This window comes from Xyrauchen texanus, chromosome 2, assembly GCF_025860055.1.
Source record: "Xyrauchen texanus isolate HMW12.3.18 chromosome 2, RBS_HiC_50CHRs, whole genome shotgun sequence".
In the NCBI taxonomy this organism is placed as follows: domain Eukaryota; kingdom Metazoa; phylum Chordata; class Actinopteri; order Cypriniformes; family Catostomidae; genus Xyrauchen; species Xyrauchen texanus.
The window spans coordinates 34,427,088-34,450,540 of NC_068277.1; positions in this window are offsets into that span (position 1 = coordinate 34,427,088).

Sequence of the window (23,453 nt, forward strand, 5' to 3'; positions counted from 1 at the left end):
GTCCAACACTTTATCAGGTGAGCTACAGCGCTAGATAATCATAATGGAATACATGTGTACCGTAAATGAAGATGGTTCTGTAATACAATCTTTAAAATGTATCAGTTTTTAAATGTGTTATAGTAAAATTATTTTGAAATAATAATGTGTGTGAGTAATAGAGCAAAATATAAATGTTTATAAAGTCATAAACAGCCATAGTACCTGTGATTTGTGTGAATCAGACGCACAGTTGTTGTTGTGCCTCTAGTGTTAATTTCACCAGGAAAATGAAGAAAAGCAGCATGCAAAACTCAGTTTGCAAAAAGTTTGTCTTAGTAACATTCATTCCATGAGACTATGCATTAGGCGTGATTTTTATTGCCCGAAACATATATCAACATAACTGTTATTGGCCACTGTACATGCCATAACACTTCTGGTAACTCAAACAATTTCAACAAAATGTAAAAAAAATCCATTATTTTCTCACCCTCATGTTGTGCCAAAACAATATGGCAATATGTGTTACATGGAACAGAAAATATAGTACATAATAGTTATCTTCTAACATTTAACTGTGACTAATATTCTACCTTTAACAATCTAGGTTATATGACTTAAGAATCTGTAAATCTAGTCTCCAGGTCACCCACCAGAATTTAAATCTTGATATATCAACTCCAAAGCTGGCATGGGGAAATAAATATTACAAGTTGTGGAATGCAGTATAAGATAAAAGCAATAATTACCAGTTGATAACTTTTTGGACATAACACGTTGGTTTAGCATTTGGTATAATATCTCACTTCCTTTCTCTGTCTCTTTATTGCATTTTGTCTGTGTGGCTCTCTCTCGCTCTCACCCACCTACATTGTTCCATTGCTAGAGGAAAAGAGAAATCACATTTCCATCAGGTTAAATTGGGCCAAGCAGTGTTATCAGTAGGGGAGGGTCTGGCTCTGACAGGAGCCTCTCTGGAGTGATTAATAGCTGCTGGGCTGAGTCCAGGCTTTTTCTGCCTGCAATGAGGAGCTGGCTGGAGGGCAGGACCGATAAGCACTGCTCTTATTACCCCAGAGAAGACTTGAGTAGGCCACTTTAGCTGAGGTTAGAAGGAGGGGGGCCTGGTTCACTATATGACTAATTGTAACATTCCATATTTACCTCATGAATGGTCTGATCTGCTCAATTTCATGGCTCACAGCAGCTATAGGACTTCAGAAACATTTAAATGCTCTCTCTCAATTAAATTAAATTAAAATTCCCTTTATTTTTAGCTTTATTAGGCATGACCGTATACAAAGTACAATGTTGCCAAAGCATTGAGTTATAAACATATTGCAAACTTATGTATTTACAATAAATAAATAAATAAATGCCTCTCCGGGCGGATCGGAGGCAGCCCTCCAGCCCCTGGCGGACGGACCGCCCCGCCGCATTCTCGGGGAACAGAAGGGGTCTCCCCCGCCCCTGGCAGCGGTTCTCCCGCTCCAGGCGGTCGGCAGCGAGCCCCTTCTCCCCTCGTGGTCGGTGGCCGTTCCTCCACTTCCAGGCGGCCGGGCTCCTCGTCCCCTGGCAGATGGTCGTGGCTGCTCCGTTTGGGTGGACAGTAGTGGTGAGAACTCTACTACGGCGTATCCCTCCTCCTTCCCGGATTTTGGCACCAGTGTAACGCTGTTCAATGGAAAGGAGGAGGCGAGAACCGGCTTGGCAATGTAAATACTATTTTAATGATAAACTTAAACAAATGACAAAAACACACACATGACGGACATGTCTGTAACTTATCTCTCTCTCCCGCACCATCCTCCGCAGTTGGCCTTTATCCCTCTCGGAGGCTTGATTAGCCTGATAAGGGACCGGATGTGTAGAATCACGACCTGTCCCTGCCCTGCCACAGTGAATAAATCCTTTGAACTGTTCCTCTACTCTTGGGTCTGTTTGTCTCGCTATCACTTGTTACAGTTTGGGGGTGCTATGTTACAGCATCTCATTATACAGTATATTCCATCTAAGCCACAACATTTTTTTTTTTTTTTAGGGATTTCATCTTTTAAATTAATTTAATGATATTGGGGTGTCAAAATGGTTTAATTTATATTTTATTGTGTGTTCCAGATTATTTAGTTGGGAGGTCAAATGTTTTTGATTGGTTCATTTTGTGAACAGAGTTTTCTGAAATGTTCTGCCCAGAGTTTTGGGTTAGAGATGGGAATGAATTTGACCATTTAGGATTTATCTAAATTGTTCCATAAAGCCCAAAAGGATTTTTTTTTGACAGCCTCCTCAATCTTGTTGAGCTTTGCTGTCATATGTTCAGCTCTTTTTCTTCTTTGTAGTGATTTGCACATAGTGTTTGATATGTGGTTTGTGTGTGCTGGTTTCTCTCTCTCTCTTTCTCCACTGAGGGCTGCTAGATAGACACTGTTCCACTGAAAAATGCACAGTCACATCTGTAGCTGTTTGTTCAATGAAGTCTGTGATCTGTTAAATTAGGAACGCTTCAAGTTAGTCCACCGGTAACTGTCAGTTGTAATTGTAATTAATTTTGGAGACATAATTTGATTCTCTGTGAGCAGTTGTTTTAGTTGTTTTCAAGGAAACATCTGCCTGCTGCATAGCTTTGTGTTTGTGTTCTGTTCATTTTTATTTATTGATTTATACTTGCATAAATTCTGTTATATTTTTTTCCCTCAATGGACTATACCAGTTTAGTGGAACAGGCGCTCACTCACATGAAGCAACAGCTACTGTCTGTATATGCTCTGGAACAGTTGTTGGGGAAGCTAAAAGCTAGTTTGCATTTAGCCTCAGGAATTGAACAAAGAAACACAGTATGTTTAGATGCACAGTTATAGTTACCACATAGACAGTGTGCGGTTTCTCTAACAAGTCAAAAATCACCTAAGGTGAAGGACCTAAAAGTTAAGGTGAACAGGAAGAGGAGTCAGGTCTAGAGATAGGGAGCAACTAACATAAGTGCGATGCTTCAGGACTGTATGTTGAAGATGATAGCGATGGGCTGCCCTGTAGAACTGCTTTAGCTCTCTTTTAGTTCACACAAAGGATTATACATGCTACATTAAGTTGTTTGTTGAATCCTCCATTGTAGGTTTCAATTTTCATGAAGATTATGCATTATAAAATGTTATCTTTTACAGCAGTGGTTTTCAAAGTGCTGGCATAAAAAGAAAAGCATAAAACAATGAAAAAGGTATAGTTTACCTCAAAATTAAAACCTGTCATTATTTTCTCCCCTTCATGTTTGTTACATCCCACCCCAGTCTAGGCTTGGGGAGGAGTAAAAGAAAAAGTTGGAGTTATCTTCTCCCATCCCAGCACTCAAAAATAAGCAAACTTGTAAAATAAATTTACACTTTTATTAAAGGAAACAGAAAAAGGAAGTATTAAAGGATTTTCACAAGGGGGAAAGGCCAAAACAACACACAAAAGTACAATTACTCGTGGAAAGTCAGAACTAACTTACTTACCAAACAAAATGCAAATAAACAATATAAATTTACCCTAGTTCCCTCACTAATTAAACACATGAGAAATTACAAGACTAAACAAAATGTCACCCACCTCCCTACAACTTCAATATAATTGTACTTTTTACAGTAGCCTATACAAAAAGACACCAACTGAGTTTAAATGAATGGGATCCTTGAGTTATCAAGTGAAAAAATGTACCAACACCGTAACTTGCAACTACAACTATTAACCCATTTGTGCTCAAATTTTTCTGAATGGTTTCATGCATATAGTCATGTTAATAGTGTCCTATATGAACAAGTTCTGCATTTATTTTCCCAAGTTTTTTTTTCTTCTTCTTGAAAATCATATTTGAATGTGCGGCAACTTCAGTTGCCGGTGGGCAAATATGTTGTATGCACGCCTTCAATGTCAAATTTGAATAGGAGGAGGACATTTGGCATCTATCTCAAAATAACTGCTTTCAACAGATCAATCTTTATTCATAAACAAATGTATTATGTGTAAAGACATCCACTGCAAACCCAAAAAAGCTGCTTCTAGCTTATAATCTCTTGAATTTTAAAATAAATAATTAAAATGTCGAAATTATCTTGATATATATATGGGGATTTAAACAGTCATCAACAAACCATTTACTTAAAGTGGTGGAACATAGTGCAGATTGCAGACATTAAGTTGCCCTAACAGGACATTGTGTATCAAAAAGTTAAATGAAAATAAATATAATGAATGCATTAACTCCCATGGCGCTGGAGAAAACTCTGGACAACCAGCCTTTGGAAGGAGAGGAGATCTCTGTCTCCCTCTTTACATGACTGGTATGAATGAATGAAAGAATGAATTTTCAATGGGTGGGTTTTGAATGCATGAAATAATTAATACATAAATGTTTTGTTTTTGTGTCATGCCACCTAACATAGAGACTCCATCCTTCCAACCTGCCACCCCGCAGCCTCACCTCCCAATTCCCATTACACCTCCATGTACCTGTAATAACACCAGGCATTGACCATAGCACTGTTGAGTGCCCAGCTGTAGCATGGCCACCACCACTTCTTTGATCGGATGCCAATCCGGTAACGGTTTACACATTGGTCATGCAGGTCAACACCACCCTTATGTGCATTTCAGTCTTTATACTGTAGGTGATTTCATAAAATAATGTAAATGTAAACTCTTTACTTGTCTGAATTTGTCTTATAATGGAATCATAAGCTACTAGTCATTAGGATCCTTGACCGATTAGAATGAAACGCATCCAAACCGGATGAAGGGGTCTCAATATTTTGCCCCTTACAGGACATAATATCATAAAAGTTTGAAAAAGATAAACTACAGCAATTAATCCCATGCTTTAAGTTATGTTTAGGTGGAATATTATTAAAGTAAAAAGCACTAAAAAAGACCAATAACCTTGATTTATTAACCTATTAACACAGTATACCCCATTTCCCAATGATATATGTACTTACAAGGCATTTGCCCACCGGCAACTATTGTTGCCGCTTGGACTTTTGACTAAGTATACAAGACACTATAGATCTCTTGTAATATTTGTTTTGTTTGGGTGATTCTAGAGACCTTCATGATTATGTAGATTTATATATGTCAAAAGAAAATACTTAGTAGTAACATGAAAATGACCTTTTATTGGGAGGGTTTGACTTTGCCATGCTTCCTGGAAGAAGGGGTAGGAAGTTGACAGCCTTATGTGACAGGAAGGAAGTGAACACCATTTGTTTTTTCTTGAAATCCTTTATTTGGCTGTTTTCTTGCAAGTCATTGAGATATAAAACATGGATAGCATCTAGAAAAATACTTACAAAAGGAAAATGACAACTATACTTAAATGGGTTAACTGCTACAACAATGTGCAGCAACACGTGCACCAACATAACATCTGGAGGGAGAGAAGGGAAACTCCTTGCCATAGAGATCTGCCTGGGCTTTATCCTGCTTCCCTCTCCCCATCAACCAATCCCAGGAGTGATTGGTAATAATTATTGCAGACACCTGAATGTTGAGTAATCTCAAAGGAATGTGAGAGAGAAAGAGATGGAGAGACAACAAAAGAAAAAACGCACAAAGGAGGCAAAATCTCAGTTGCAATAAGGCCAAACCCATACATCCGCAGATGTAATTAAACAAAAAAATTATCACAAATAAAAATACACTTAAAATACATCCAGGGACGTAACAATATTGTTCCAAACCTGTATGACCAACTTTCTTTAGTGAAACACAAAGTGAGCTTTAGTCACGATTCACTTTCATTTTTGAAAAAAGACGCCATGAAAGTAAATGGAAACAGAATTGAATGTCTGCCTAAAATCATTTGTTGTATTCCTCAAAAGACAGAAGAGATAAAGGTTTGGAAAACCATAAAGGTGAGTAAATGTAGACACAATTTTCATTTTAGGACAATCTATTCCATAATACTGCATGCTAATATTTTTGTATACGTATATATATTTGTTTTCACAGTTATTATTAATTACCAATCTTTATTAATTAACAAAAACATTTGACAACAATACTGATAGATCATCAGATTATGTTGATCCTGAATATAGAACTGACGTCCTGGTTACTTTCATAACCTCCTTTCCCTGATGGAGGGAACGAGAACTTGTGTTGATGTAGTGACACTAGGGGTCACGCTTAAGAGCCTGAGACACCTTTAATCTTTGATAAAAGGCCAATGGGAATTGGCGAGTGGTATTTGCAAGCACCTCCCCTGGACATAGGGGTATAAAAGGAGGGGACGTGCATACCGCTCATTAGGTTTTGTGCTGAGGAGCCGAGAATAAGTTCCCGGCCATTTCAGTGGGTGGTTTAGCCTTGTGGCAGGAGGGACACAACGTCTCGTTCCCTTCATCAGGGAATGGAGGTTACGAAAGTATCCAGGACGTTTCCTATCTGTCACTCACTCAACGTTGTGTCAATGTAGTGACACTAGAGCTCCCCTACAAAAACGGCACAACTAGCTGAGCTGGGTTACGTGGATCAGCAGTGAGAGATGGGCAGACTGCTGTGTGCCGCATAGCCAGCGCACCGGGCCGGCTTGTATCCTCCCCTGATGCTAGTGTGAGTGTCGAACAGATCTTTTGAGGATGAGTCGACTACACAAAAGGACAGGGACAGGCTTGTCCTAGTCGTGCCTCTTTTTACTCTTTTTTTTTTTTTTTTTTTTTTTACCCCTGAAAAAGAGAGAATTCACTAACTGACCGGGATGGCAGTGTCCACGTCGTTTGTCACTCCCAAAGGGAAGACACCGCGGAGTGGCAGGGGAATATTAAATGGAAATACGTAACATGGTATTGCCAAATCTAGTCGGAAGTAGTCATATGGAGAAGTCCCATGGTAGGTCCTACCCAAAGAAAGGCATCTTTAAAAAGACTCGTCTTGAAAAAGACGTTCCGATGTGTGCCGTTCTTTTAGAAATGCTCTTTCAGAATATACTCTTTTAGATCTGCTGAAGTGCCCAGGGGTGATCTCTGCAGTGCACACGTGCAGAGAGGGGAGAAAGCTACTGTAATGTGCCGTAAGGATCCAGCAGAGGCGAGGGATGGAAATTGTTTGACTCAGCTTGAACCATCGACCGTTCGGCTCAAAGAGAAAATCTAATGAGCGGTATGCACCTTTTATACCCATATGTCCGGGGGAGGGGGCATGCAAATACCACTCGCCAATTCCAATTGGCCTTTTATCAAAGATCAGAGGTTTCTCTGGCTCTCAAGCGAGACCCCTAGTGTCACTACATTGACACAACGTCGAGTAAGTGACAGATAGGGAACTATCTATTTCCTGTCTTACTGTGAAAGTTATATCCCAAATAATAGCCTGAAAATTAGGCTATTAAGCCCCTCCATTATTTCTTCATCCTCTCTTTCTCCCTCTTTCTCTGCTGGTTTATCAGATAGAAAACCTTGAGATCTATTTTATTTATTTATTTTTCAGGACAGTACTAAAAGATTCTATGGAAATCCATGAGCTTCTGTTTGGCCTGCACTATGTTGTGATTTTATACCCAAAGCATCAAAACAGGAGAATATGGCCTTATTATGTTTTTTTGAAGTCGATATGTATTGTAAAATCAATCTAGATGAGGATACAGCCATCCTTCTAATTATAGGAGGTGACTGGAGATTGATTTTTAATTGCAAAAGTAATTACATGGGGCAGATAGCCAGTGACGTTTGATTATCTGTGTGATTGATTAAAAGGCCTTGCAAGGGGAGTGGACTGGCAGGCAGCAGAATCCAGACAAAAGAGAAAATTAAAAAAGGTGTCCCGTTTGTAATCACACATTTCAAGAGTGAAATTACAAAGCCAAACATCCACCATGAGATCAGAGGCTGTTACGATGTGTTCCGACATGCACCTGCATACAAGCTCATGGCACACAACATGCTGTATCTTCACTCACAAACTACACAGTTTTCCTTATCAAAGGACTTGGAATAGAAATGTGACCCTTAAAGCTGGATTTAATATTAAAAGATCTAAAAAATGTAAATACTTTCTCCTATCAGCTTATGAGTATACTCATTTTACTATAAGTAAACCATTAATATGTTAATTTCCCCAAAAAGTGTAAACACTGCAGCTTAATCAATATATTGCTGTTTGTTAGAGCATCCCAACCAGCCAGACTGAGCCAAATTTACATTATTTATATATATATATATATATATATATATATATATATATATATATATATATATATACACACTCACCTAAAGGATTATTAGGAACACCTGTTCAATTTCTCATTAATGCAATTATCTAATCAACCAATGACATGGCAGTTGCTTCAATGCATTTAGGGGTGTGGTCCTGGTCAAGACAATCTCCTGAACTCCAAACTGAATGTCAGAATGGGAAAGAAAGGTGATTTAAGCAATTTTGAGCATGGCATGGTTGTTGGTGCCAGACGGGCCGGTCTGAGTATTTCACAATCTGCTCAGTTACTGGGATTTCCGCTACAACCATTTCTAGGGTTTACAAAGAATGGTGTGAAAAGGGAAAACATCCAGTATGCGGCAGTCCTGTGGGCTAAAATGCCTTGTTGATGCAAGAGGTCAGAGGAGAATGGGCCGACTGATTCAAGCTGATAGAAGAGCAACTTTGCCTGAAATAACCACTCGTTACAACCGAGGTATGCAGCAAAGCATTTGTGAAGCCACAACACGCACAACCTTGAGGCGGATGGGCTACAACAGCAGAAGACCCCACCGGTACCACTCATCTCCACTACAAATAGGAAAAAGAGGCTACAATTTGCAAGAGCTCACCAAAATTGGACAGTTGAAGACTGGAAAAATGTTGCCTGGTCTGATGAGTCTCGATTTCTGTTGAGACATTCGGATGGTAGAGTCAGAATTTGACGTAAACAGAATGAGAACATGGATCCATCATGCCTTGTTACCACTGTGCAGGCTGGTGGTGGTGGTGTAATGGTGTGGGGGATGTTTTCTTGGCACACTTTAGGCCCCTTAGTGCCAATTGGGCATCGTTTAAATGCCACGGCCTACCTGAGCATTGTTTCTGACCATGTCCATCCCTTTATGGCCACCATGTACCCATCCTCTGATGGCTACTTCCAGCAGGATAATGCACCATGTCACAAAGCTCGAATCATTTCAAATTGGTTTCTTGAACATGACAATGAGTTCACTGTACTAAAATGGCCCCCACAGTCACCAGATCTCAACCCAATAGAGCATCTTTGGGATGTGGTGGAACTGGAGCTTAGTGCCCTGGATGTGTATCCCACAAATCTCCATCAACTGCAAGATGCTATCCTATCAATATGGGCCAACATTTCTAAAGAATGCTTTCAGCACCTTGTTGAATCAATGCCACGTAGAATTAAGGCAGTTCTGAAGGCTGAAAGGGGTCAAACACAGTATTAGTATGGTGTTCCTAATAATCCTTTAGGTGAGTGTATATATATATATATATATATATATATATATATATATATATATGCAATTCAGTTTGTTGATGCTAGTGGCATTGAAGTTAATCTACACACAGCCAAGATTGATCTGCCTGAAAGCCTCATTAGAGATAGAGAAGAAAAGGAGAGATGGAGAGGGATGTGAAAAGATATGTCTTATCTTGCTCTCTGATTTTTGCTTCCCTCAGTTCCATTTATGCTGTCATCACCGAGCAATAGGTGTCTTCACCTGCCAGTTGTAGTGATCTGTGTGATAAGCAACCCTAGCAAATAAACATGTGAGCAAACATCTTATCACTCAAACTGTCAGGAAACCCCCCGCAGAATAGGCTACTCATCTTTATTTATCTGATTTGTCACTCTTCAGAGAGCCTGTCTGAGGAGGTGAGCTTGTGACTAGTCAAACTCATAAAGATATGTTTAACCACAGAGAGATCCCACTGAGTTAGTGGTATTATGCTTTATGACTGTGGGTTTGCTTTGATTTGAGGCTTTGCCCTCACTTCAAATAAGATCACAGTGGACATGCTGTAGGACAGTGTTTCTCAACTTTTGTTTTGAAGAACGTGCCCATACTTCATTCCCTTACCTCAGCCCCCAATCACAGTCGCCATCAGCTTGCTCAGTGGGTTTCTAAATACAATTACTATTTAATTACTTATATTAAACATACTTCAAAATCGTATTTTATCAAACTACACAATGAATAATAAACATTAGAGATATTACAGTTTCATTTTCTGCATGATTTTCTATAAAGCTGCTTTGAAAAAATGTGTGATCGTTATATGATAATATTTATTAGCAATCTATTTCTGCCCAAAGTACAGCTAGTGTTACTCTAGTAAATTCAAGGGTGGTGATGTAGAATTCTGTGCTGAATTCAAATGGTTTCTGCGGCTCGCAACTTTTAAAGCTGTGAGTTTAAGAGCTTGAGCTTTAAGAGCTTTGTGCTCGCGCTGCTCTGACCATTGAGCCGTATCCATCTACAGAGCTATACAGGTGCATTAGAGGAAGTTTTGCCTCCACCTGTGTATTTGACACTGATAAACCAAATACTTCAGATGCGTCGCTAGACTTCAAAACCAGATGAACTGTGGTACAAATGCATACCAACCAGTATACTGTAATTGAGAACCAACTAATATATTCCAAGTCTAAATAAACTTTTAACTGCAAAGATAGATTTTATTATTATGACTTATTTACGCACAAACACACTAATTTGCTCTCAGCGCCCCCTGGCATTCTTTGAATATCCCCTGGGGGTTGGTACCACCCTTGTTGAGAACCCCTGCTGTAGGACTAAGACAAACCTTTAGTATGTTTTATGCACCTCTTATCTCTCTCTCTCTCTCTCTCTCTATGCCTTTTGTAGTCACCTCCTTCCAGTCTCATACCACTCAACCACACCTGTCCTTAATAAACCCTTTGGTCGCCATTGTCAAACACACACACTCACACACATCACCCTTCCATTCAGGGTCCCAGTCCTCCTAATGTGGTGATACATTTATTTCTCATTGTAAGACATGCCTATAAATTACACCTTGTTGAGGTTTGATTTAGTGTGTACTGTGGAGCTACCGATGTCACTTGAGTGAGAGGTTTGAGTATTTAAGCCCTGAGTCAGGGCACCGTTTATGGGTTTAATTTACAAGGGCTTGTCTAGGGGATACCTCCATCCTTTATGAAGTGGTATTAGGGGCCTATTCAGTTGTCATGGCAGAGATGCACATGGTATTGTGTAGACAAGCAGAAACAAGTGAGGAAGATGAAAGATATGGAGAAATTAAAGGAGGGACTAAGGAAAAAGAGATTTCAAATGAATATGACTGTCCTTTTAAACTGAATGATTTCTGTTAGCACAATGTTTGAAGTATAGAAACTGAGAGAAAGAGCGAGAGAGATGGAGTAAGAAAAAGACAGACTCGCCTCATATCATGCCCCCTCAGAAGTAACCTGGGGGTCAATCCAGCCTCTATAACTTCTATAGCTGTGCTAAGAGGGTCTTTCCCACCACTCCAAAAAGAAAGAAAGATCAAAAGAGGAGTGGAAGAGGGGAAATCATCACAGATATGCCTCTCAGCATCGCCAGCGAGCTTGCCAGGCAAACAAAAGCAGCGTCACTTATTAAATTCCCAGGATGTTTACTGAATTTATAGATCAGCAGGGTTAGCCAGGCAAGTCTTTGACCAGTGCCTGTAGTGAAATACACATACAGAGACTTCACAGTGTCACCTTGCAAGTCCTGCAATATGGCCATTTCCACTAGGCCCCTGCAGGCCCTTCATAAAATAGAGGACAGTAACAACAGACAGACACAAATAAAATACTTGTTTTAAGATAAACTATGTAAGGACTCCAAACTTTTTGACATGTCATCTTAAGTGTTTAAATGGAAATATCCAAATATGTTTAAAATAAACTTAAAAGGGATTATTAGTAGACTAAAATTAGGGATTTTTTTTTATTTTCTACAGTCCACTTTGTGTTTATATTATTTAATGTAATGTAATGTCTTGACTCAGATGTTTTGTCACTTTCCTATTCACAATGATTTCAGAAAAATTATTTGACCTAGTCCTAAGCCATCTTTACACTGCAAAGGTGGCACAGAAGCTGCATCTGAAGTGGCACTTAGGTGTATTTCCACAGACTGTTTAATGCTGGTCAGAGCAGGCATAAATGCATTTACACAGCAATTACACTTGGATAAATATTGTTACATTATTAATGTTTTAAATCTGAAAGTAGGAATATAGTAATATGAAACGATTGAAAATTTCGTTTCAAAATTTCGGTTCATATAGACCCCTGTTTGGGGTCTATATGAACCCAGACCCTCTTCAAATAGTAAAATAAGCATATGCATCGTTATTTTTTTATCCTGATATTTCAAAAATACAATTTTTTTTTTTTGCATTGTATCATATCCGTACATACGATGCGTTTGTGATATGGTGTGCCATCGACAGTGAGAGGTGTGGTGGCAAAATGAACCGGAGGAGAATATTCTTGGAGCAGCTAGGATATGCCTTGGTGAGGCCTCATTTTGACAGGAGAGAGCTTCTACCTAGGTCACTTTTTGCTATATCCACTGTGAGAGAGATTCGGCCTCAAGCAATCACTTCTCCAAAAGCTGCTTGAATATGTGGACGATGCCAGGTCTGCTCCAGAAAAAATGATTCAAAGACTAACAAAAGATGTCTGAAATGTCACATGTAATTGTGTACAGCACACACACCTCTGTTCCTCTTGCATCTGAAGTTAGTCTTTTTTGGTTTTCACCATTAGCATAATACAGTATCAGGATTTTGTGGTGTGACATGGTTTTAGGAGAAAAGTGTTTGGCCATCCTTTTTGTGTATAAAATGTTATATATGTATATAGAGGGTATAAAAGAAAAACTCTTTGAATATCAAAAGGTCAAGACATATTGGTATTGGCAAAATCTATTACAGAGAGCACATCAGTTATCTAGCTTTGGGAATGTTCTGTTTGAAAAACGTTTGTCTTAGGTAACAGTAATATGTGCCTGTTATTTTTTCAATAGCACTAGGAAACAGAGGCTGCATCTGGCTGCTCTGTTGCCAGGAGGATACTGAAAATGTGCACATTGTCAGCCTGCCTAGTTGGTGAGTGTGTGGAAAAAAGCACTTGCATTTGGATTTTTTGATCTATTTTATATATATATATATATATATATATATATATATATATATATATATATATATATATATATATATAATATATCTTTCTATATACCATTTTTTATTTTTATTTTGTGTAATCAAAAGTTATATGGTTATTTTTAGATAAAAAAAAAAAAAAATACGTGCCCTTGAAATTTGCATGAAATTTACATTTGCCTGTCCTGTTGCCCAGACGATGTGTATATAATGTAAATGTGATATTTTCCCAAAGATTGTGATTTACCCAAAGTCATCTGGAAAAAAATAAAAAAGTATAATAATTTAAAAAAAGCCTCATGACCATCAAACCATACTGAACTTTGTGCATAGGTTTTCAATGTTGGAAACTCCTTAATTAATGCTTCATTCAGTATGTGTACACTTTATATCAATGTAAATTTTCAGGGGTTATTAATTTTTGAATATTGTTATTAAGCATTTATAATTCGAGTCAAAATGGCTCAGTATTTGGTAAGTATTGCATCAAAGTCACCCTTTATATGCATGTTGTTATAAATGTATATCAATGATATAGAATGCATTTGTAAATTAATGTAGTGTTACAATTTGTTTAAAATAAACAGTGTCTTGTAAATTAGATCAGAGCCTATAACTGTCTTCACTGCTGTCATGTATCTTACATCAGATCTCAGAAGTAATATGTCTTCTGTCAGTACTACTCATACAGTGTGTTTAGCGCAAGCTCTGCATGAAATGTATTCCTTTCCATCCTCAGCTATAGAGCATGACAGCTCATTTACACAGAACACAGTGGATCACTCTATGTCCACCACATATGAAAAGAAGAATTAATTGTGTAATTCTATGCTGACTTTCGCAGATAGCTGATAATGATGCGTGTGTGGTGTCCAGTTGAATCGAGGCAGTGTAGCTTTTGCCAGCAGCCTGTTGGATGGGACACGGTCACTGTTCATCTCTCTAATGAGGCATTTTGGGAAGAAGATGAAGCGACCTCTGGGCACCCAATTGGTCATCACTGGCAAACTGAACATTAAAAGAACTGTAATTTTCACAATGTACCTCATGATGGCCTGCCATGTGACCACGTCGTTTCGATGGTTAATTTTTCAGCATGGCACTTAGTCACTCTCATGCAGCAAACTGAGCGATTGGCTGAGATACACCATTGTCAGTTCTGAGTATCCAATATGGCAGGACCAGGCTCTGGGAGAGGCGCCACTGGCCGGTAACCCTACAGAGCACATGTTGATGTAGGCTGTTATCTTGTCTTCGGCATGAAGCCCAGCAGATCAGCACACACATCATGCAATACTGCTTGTCTTCTAAATTCAGAGAAAGGGGCTACCCACGCCATTTCCTCCTTACCATAGAAGAGACTGTGACTTTATAGTTCCCTGCTTTTCTGCCAGGACGTCCATTTTATCCCCCATCAGAGAGGCTGAGTGTGAAAAAAAGGGGGCTTCAAAGTGTAAACCACATGAAAATACAAAGAGCTTAGGCAAATCAGATAGCTTCAATAGCAACAAACACACAGCCACTAATCTGCTTAGGGAAATTAATGAACAGGAGAAGAGAACACCCCAACATCTGCATCTCTCACTCCTGCAAATAGATGGAGGGAGGGATGGTAGGATAACGATCCCGTGACCGCCGGGAGGAGTTAGTGCAATGGATCAGGCGGAAGGTGAGAACACTGGTGTTTGTGTGCGTGTGTAGGATTAGTGGCAAGCTCCCACCAGACTCAAACAGGACTCTGCCAAAGGCATCTCTTCCCTCCTAGACCAAAACTTCAAAAACTCCACCCTAAGCTGGAAGTAGGTGTCTGTAATCTACTCCGCAGAGGAAAATCTATGCAGCAGGCGCGCTGCTCATCCTTTCATCCTCAAGTTCGTTCTGTCTTGCTCACTTTTCTATTCTCACTCTCCTGCATGTCCTGGGAACATAAACTTTTGCACTGTGCCGTCTCTGGTATCTATGAATACTTCACTCTGATGAGTTCATTAGGGATGGCTTGGCACAATACATTATAGAGCCTGAAAAATGACCAAAACACATGTTAATCATAAAAAAAATTAATTATGAAAATAATTGTCATTATTGCTGTTGCTGTTGAAATTGTTGCTTCTAAATGCATTTACACAATGATGGATCATTGGTATAATTTAAGCCTTGGCCCAAACCAACACCAGATAAATATTAATATATGAATTTTAACAACATTTTCAAAGCAATTGTTACCATAAAATGAAAATTCTGTCTTTCTAAACTTATGACTATCCTCTGTAGAATGGCAAGATGACATTTGGTCATGAGACACAAAAGAACCAGTAATGTTTAATGTTATAGAAGTTTTCACTTAAATTGTGGTCTGTAAATCATACAAAGTAATCAACCAACTGTTATGATGCTTATGGGTTCATTATTAAGCATTAAAATGAGTCTCAGTGTACTGCCATTACACTGAATTTTAATTAACATTCATTAAAGTATCTCCTTTTGTGTTCATCATGTTATAAGAGAATACAGACAACAAAATTTGTATGGATCGAAAAAATAAATGTCTGCCCTTCTGACATTACTATTACTGGAGAAAATGTTTGAGGTGGTGAGAAAAGGTATGTTACAAAACTTTTCAGCACTAATAACAAGATTAAATATTACCCTTTAAATTAAGTACTGGACAGCAAAGCACAATTACACTTAAACAACTTTAAATTCTGTGACACAGGTCTGTCATCTCACTCATCTCATTGAGAGTGAGGTGGATCGATGGCTTTTTAAAAGACTCAGTGGTTGAGCAGTGCTGAGTCTTACCATCAGATCATAGGACAATTATTCTATACTCCTCTATTTGATGACTCCTATCCCATTTGATGGATTTTTTTTTCACTTTGTGCTCCTATTTTATTTTTAAGTTGAATCTTACACAATAGGAATAGAATATTGATATCTAGTTAAAGGGATAGTTCATCCAAAAATAAAAATGCTCTCATTATTTACTTACCCCCATGCCATCCAAGATGTGTATGACTTTCTTCAGAAGTGTGAGTGAGAAACATATCAATATTATGTCCTTTTTTCACTATAAATTCTCCTCCCTGGCCAGTAGGTGGCGATATGCACAAAGAATGTGAATTGCCAAAAATAAAAGAATGTGGATGTTACATCAGCACTGCTGTGATTCAGACGCAGGCACAAGGTAGGTGCCATAGGTAATCACAGCAGGCCATATTGCACGATTGCGAGTGTGATATTGCTTAAATATATAGTAACATCCACATTCTTTTATTTTTTATATATGTGTGTGTGTGAGAGAGAGAGAGAAAGAGAGCGTGTGCAATCATCTGTTGCCACACCCAATCAGAGATGCTGTCAGTGAGATTTCTCAGTGGAAAATAGACGTCCAAGCGGGGGTATTCCTCTCCATTTTGCGGTAGCCGTGTGCAAGTGTCATTCACTATAGAAACAGCGATGTCCTCTGCCATTTTAAATAATATGTATGTAATGTTTAAACAATATGTATGCAATGTGATAAAAGGTAAGCACTTGAGTTCTGTAATAAATCAGTTTGTTGTGTCTCTCAGCATGAGCCTTAATCCTGAAGTTGTCCGTTTAAAGCCGTTTAAAGCTATTTCCAAGCTTTGGTAATTTATTAGTAATACGAGCGATCAGGGAGCACAGTTCTATGTAAACAACGACTAACGGATTCACTTTACGTCACCAACTGGCTCATATTACACACAAAAATGATCTTTTGCCACCACCTGCTGGCTAACATATGTAATTTAAAAAATAAAGCCAGTTACTCCTTACGGATACACTTTAGTTTAGAACAGCATGAACACGGAGTGATACACACACAGTGTATTGATCTGTTTCACACCCACACTTGTCATGTTGCTTCAGGAGACATGGATTTAACCACTGGAGTCTAATGGATTACATTTATGCTGCCTTTATGTGCATTTTGGACCTTCAAAGATCTGACCACCAATCACTTGCATTTTATTGACCAACAGAGCTGATATATTCATTTAAAAGTATTTGTTTGTATTCAGCAAAAAAAGGAAAGTCATACATATTTGGGATTGCATGAGGGTGAGTAAATGATGAGATAATTTATATTTTTGGATGAACTATCCCTTTAAAACTATCCCCTTCCCTTTCCACAATGCAGAAAAAAGTCATCCACAAACAAATCAGACTAGCAAATGAAAACATTCCCCCTTTCTTGTTGGTTATATTTATTATTATTTTACAACATAAATGTTATACATCTACTATATTTTTTCAGCATGCACTAAATTGTTCCTTTAGAGTAAGTTTAATATTTATGTTGCATAGCCCAAGGATGTTTATCCAACAGGAGTGTGGGGACTGGCAAATGCTTGCACTCAAAGAGCTGTTAACAGAGGCTACTTACTAATTGGAGTGTCCCATGGAAGAGAAAGCAAATGCTAAAGCACTAACGTGTGTAATTATACTATAATCGCCTCGTAATTATAGTTCTAAAGTAAGCATACCTCTCACCAGCCTGTGGGCAGGTATATTCCTTGCTTCCCCCAACTCTAGATCAGAAGCCTAGATAGGTCTTGCATGGTGAAATGGGATTAGTTTTCCACAGCACAGTATTTACTGAGAGTCTCTGATACTTGTCAGATTTGTTTTGGTTTTTGTTCGTTTTTACATACAATTTCACAGATTGAAAGCATAAATATCCAAGAAAGCACAAGAATATGTAGAAATTCCTTTGTTGAGGAGAATGTACTGGAAAGTGGCAAAAAGGTTAAGTTCCAAAAGTCTGATCCCAAAAAGTGTTTTTGTGGCTATTTGTGTCATTTCTGTGTATATGTATGTGCGTGTGTGTGTCTGTATGATGGGTCTTTGTGTGTGTCCTCTGGTGTTTGGGAGCTAAACTGCCACGCTGTGCTGGTCTCATTAGTGAGCCCCCACTGGGGTGTTTCATGAAGACATATGGGCAGGGAGAGAGCCCTCTGCCAGACTGCATCCTCTGAGCCTGTCAGCTAGTATCTCAGCCCAGCCTAATCCCTGCTTTAATTTACTCCAGTCCACCAGGCAAGCAGCAACCAACACCAGCCTCTGGGGTTCCTTCACTTCAACCACCAGTGACAGGGAATATGTAAAGGCCCAATTTCTCATCCGGCAGGGTGACATGACACAGTTCCACCTGGGAACGCACCCCCAGAATTGTGCCATCTCTTACAGTCAGTCAACAAGCCCTCTATGAGTGCTCTACAGAGGACTTTTTAACATGTTGATCGGAGGAGTCATTAAGTGGAAATGGTGAGGCTGGGAGGATGTGCTTATTGATTTTCAGAGTAACAAAGCCAGCAGCTTTTCTCTCACCCTCACTTATTTTTTTAAGAGTGACGTTGATATACTTATATAGAGTGAATCAAACGTTAGTTTTTCTCCTAAATCCAATTTACTCCTTATTTTCCCCAGTCTACTAATTTTCAGCAGGAATGTGCTGATAGGGAGCCACTGTAGACGGACTGAATTAATTGCTATCAGCCTGTCATTAGACTCCGAGGGCTCATCTCTTTTTCTATCTCTCTCACTCTTTCTTTTACCCTACAGGGCTGAGCTTGGTCTTGCTTACAAATAAGACACTTAGGAGAGGAGAGGAATGCCTTCCATGATGGATTGGATTTTTTATGGTCAGAGTAGATCTCCACTGCCTTTTCACTTGCTTTCTCATCCTCACCACCATTCTCTCTCTCTCTCTCTCTCTCTCTCTCTCTCTCTCTCTCTCTCTCTCTCTCTCTCTCTCTCTCAGTCCATCTCTCTCTGCGCCTTTCAGAGTATCATTTGCAATTTAATGCTCACCTGGGGTGAGCCCCGACAATAGCCTCCACCGTGAAATGCTCTCGTCTTGGCCGCATGGCTAATGAAGTTGATGTTGAGCTATTTAGGTCATTGTCCCTCTACAATAACTACTTAATGCAGCTCAGAGGGAGTGGATTGTTGGAGCGGGTAAAGATTCTATTAAGTCCTTTCAAAAGCCTCCCCATTCCTCTGTCCTAGGAATACTGGACTGACTATTTCTAGGGATGAATTTCACTTTGGGAAAGATCAGTCGGTAAAGAAATATAATAATGAGGCACAGCATTATTTAGGGAGGGCAGAGCGATGCCATGAATGTGTGTGTGTGTGTGTGTGTGTGTGTGTGTGTGTGTGTGTGTGTGTGTGTGTGTGTGTGTGTGCGTGTATTTATCACTTTGTGGGGACCAAATGTCCCCATAAGGATAGTAAAACCCGAAATTTTTGACCTTGTGGGGACATTTTGTCGGTCCCCATGAGGAAAACAGCTTATAAATCATACTAAATTATTTTTTGAAAATGTAAAAATGCAGAAAGTTTTCTGTGAGGGTTAGGTTTAGGGGTAGGGTTAGGTTTAGGGGATAGAATATAAAGTTTGTACCGTATAAAAACCATTGTGTCTATGGAAAGTCCCCATAAAACATGGAAACACAACGTGTATGTGTGTTCATGTGTGTGTGTGTGGGTGTGTGAGCGTGTAGTTATCATTTTGTGGGGACCAAATGTCCCCATAAGTATAGTAAAACCCGAACATTTTTGGGGACATTTTCCCCATGAGGAAAACAGCTTATAAATCATACTAAATTATGTTTTTTGAAAATGTAAAAATGCAGAACGTTTTCTGTGAGGGTTAGGTTTAGGGGTAGGGTTAGAATATATAGTTTATACAATATAAAAACCATTATGTCTATGGAAAGTCCCCATAAAACATGGAAACCCAACATGTGTGTGTGTGTGTGTGTGTGGTAATTCTTTTCAATAAGGTTCCATACATTAACATCAGTAAATGCATGAGGGATCATGCACAATAACTGAACATTCAATTTGTATAACATTTATTATGTATTCTTGGTAAATATCAGTTTCAAAATATACTATTGTTGATTGTTAAATCATAGTGAATTAACTAATGTTAACATATACATCTCTTAATTTAAAAAATGTATTTGAATATGTTAAAATTAACACTAACCAAGATTAATAAATGCTGTAAAAGTATTGATTATTCTTAGTTCAAGTCAACTAATGTAGCGAACTAATGTTAACAAATACAACCTTATTGTACAGTGTTCCCATTTAGATCAAATATGGTATTTAAAACAAGCGCATGCAATCAAGGGGAAAAAAGAAAAAAGTCCAGGTCCTTTAAATAATGAGAAAATATGCTGAATGATATTTTGATTGAAACATAAAAATGAATTTAATTTAAAATTCATTGAAATTTGACATCCTTAAGTAATGGTTTTGCGTACGGCTTATGTGTGTCTCTCTGTGTGGGTGGGGGGTTGTCTCCATTGGACAGCACAAGCTATGAATACTGTGTTGTTGTGCTTGTGTTTAGCAAGCTGCTGGAGTTTTTAAACAAGCCCATATGGTGGAAGCTACTGAAAAAGGGAGAAAAAGAGAGAAAGAAAGGGAGAGCAGGCTTGTGGGGTTAAGGGGGGCAAGCAGGACTGGGACAGCACCCAGGCAGTATAGAGAGGGATTGAGGAAGGGAGCTCTTAAGCCTCCTTTCAGAAGAAGAGAAAGCCCTCCATCTGGCCGTGTCTTTACCCGGACCAACTTCAGCTCCACTCCCTGCAGGCTCACTGGCTCCTCTCAAGCAGACGTAACTGCATCAATAGTGTAGAGCCTATGCCACTCGAGAGTATTAAATTTCTTTTCATGCTTGACTTAATCAAAAGTGGGGAAGTGAAATTTACACCTTTTTGATGTTCTTTTTCTCCCAGCAGACTGAGCAGGACCATCTTAACCCATTTGATCTTCACAAGCACCCCACTAAACGGCCCAATATGCCCAACAGACGGAAGCAGGCTTGCTGCCAGTAGCCCAGTTTAGAATGCAGGTCAGCCTAAGAGTGACCCGTGTGGATGAGCAGTCACCCCAAACAATGCTCCAGAAGGTTCCCAAAGCCACATAAAACTGGGCCAAGCTTCTGACTGATGATACAGCATCCCTTAGTCAGGAAAAAAAAACTGACCAGAAAATTTGCAAGTCAGCACATTGATAATATACCTTATTCAAAGTAGCGTTGTATTTAATTTTTGGAATGAAATCAAGGCTTTTAGGGATACACTTACAGTCTTTTCCATGGGCTGTATTGTTGTTTAAATTGCCGTTAATAGTTCAGCTGATTAAACGTAAAAAAAACATATTTTCAAACTTTACACAAGTACAGAGATGCGAGTACATGACCAACACCTAGCCAATGTCAAAGTCATGCTGAACATGCTTAACATGCTTTCTTGCATTACTTCCTCAATACTCAAGGGAGCGATGGAGTTACCCTCAAAATCTGTGTCATTAAACATGATGTGTAGTTGCTATAATATCATTTTGAATTTTAAGGGATAGTTAACCCAAAAATGAAAATGATCTCCTCATTTACTCACCCTCATGCCATCCCAGATGTTTATTAATTCCTTTCTTCAGCAGAACACAAACAAAGATTTTTAGAAGAATATCTCAGCTCTGTAGGTCCTTACAATGCAAGTGAATGGTGACCAGACCTTTGTAGCTCCAAAAATCACATAAAGAAAACATAAAAGTAATCCATAAGACTCCAGATGCTACATCTATATCTTAAGAAGTGATATGAAAGGTGTGGGTAAAAAGTTATTTTTGACTCTAAATCTCCACATTCACTAAAAGTAGAAAGTAACATGTGGTGCTAGTTTAGTTTCACTTTCATATCTGAAAGTATCTGAATGTAGAGAAAGAAAGAAAGTCATAATTAGATGTCTTAGTGTGAATAAATAATTAATGGGTGAACCCACACCTTTAAAATACTTGCTAAGCAAACATCTATTTAAAATGTTGCTCCACCATGACAGTAGATAGCTTGAAAGACAAAACTCAATACAGATGTGGACAGTTCACACTAATGTCCATTATAACTGCCCTTGTGGTAATTGCTGATAATTCAACATGTATGTGCATTGTTTTATGAATTGCTGGCTGAAACATTTTGGAATGTAATTACATGAAATCGAGTTTGCATTGCTAGAAGGGTCTGCGTTCATAAAATATGTAGATGAATGTTTTCAAGTTTAGATCATACTGTTTAGGAGAGAGGGCCTAATTCCTGTATGTATTGGCTGTAATGTGTGGGGTTGTTTGGGCTGACATAAAGAGAGGATATATACATGCACACTGCACTAATTCTCATAGGAAGAGAAGGAGAGGTTGCTTCCAGTCACTTGTGGCATGACAGTTGCTCCAGGATCTCAGTTTTAATACATTGCCACTGCTTGGAGCGTTTAGTTCACACAAGGCTTACCGAGAAGCAAGCTTCTGATTGGGACCTACTGTTAGGCCCTGCCCAGTGTGCCAGTGTAAGGGAAAGTGTAGGACTTAGTGGGGATGAGAATCATTGGTTCATGCCATGTCTGTATATATGTGCGTGGAGTGCCACAAGGCCCTGCCAAGATCTGTTTACACCTCTTAATGTACCCTGAGCCAGCAGAGGAGCTTGGCCCTTTACCATCCTTCTCCATCAATTCAAGGTACACATACACACGTGCTCCCCCTCAGAAAAACACACAGTTTAAAGAAGGTTTTATTTCCCAGTTCTCCTCACAGAAACCATGGGTCATCCGTCTAACAGCTTTTTTTAGCCCCTCCTCAGTTATCATTACCACAGTTTTTGCTCTCACAGTTGTGGGCAAGATACACGTGTAAACAAGCCAAAAAAAAATTGTTGGCCTGCGATAATTAAATGCTTGTGCCTCTGCAGAAAACAACTTTTCATGCATTTCTGTTTAATTTAAATTGCCATTAGGAGTGGGTCCAATGCGGAATGGGTCTGAAAAGGGGGGCTCTGCGGTGTCACTTTGTGTCAGGCTGAAAAGAAGGGGCCCTTGTCAAGGGTGCCAAAGCCACGCAGAGGAACTTGTCTGGGATCGTGATGTCCCGACAGCTCCTCTCTGACAAGATACATAGTTTCTATTCACGGACATATGGCTTATTGGTTACTATAGTTTCACTAATGCTCAACTGAAGGCACTGCCTAATCTCCTCAGAATGGGTTAAAAGAGACCGATGTTTCGAGCCTTCAAAACCACATGTTGAGAGTCAAGGGAGCAGCAAGCACAAAGAGTGTCTCCTCTGGCTTTGATGTGCCGTATCTGGGCTAGAGAGACCAAGAGACGAGAAAATGGTAAGAAACTGAGTTGGCCCCTACACACATGGGTTAGACAGAGGTTTACAATGGGGACAAAGGAGAGAGTGGGAAAGAATAGGAGTGAGAGAAAGAGAGAGAGATTGCA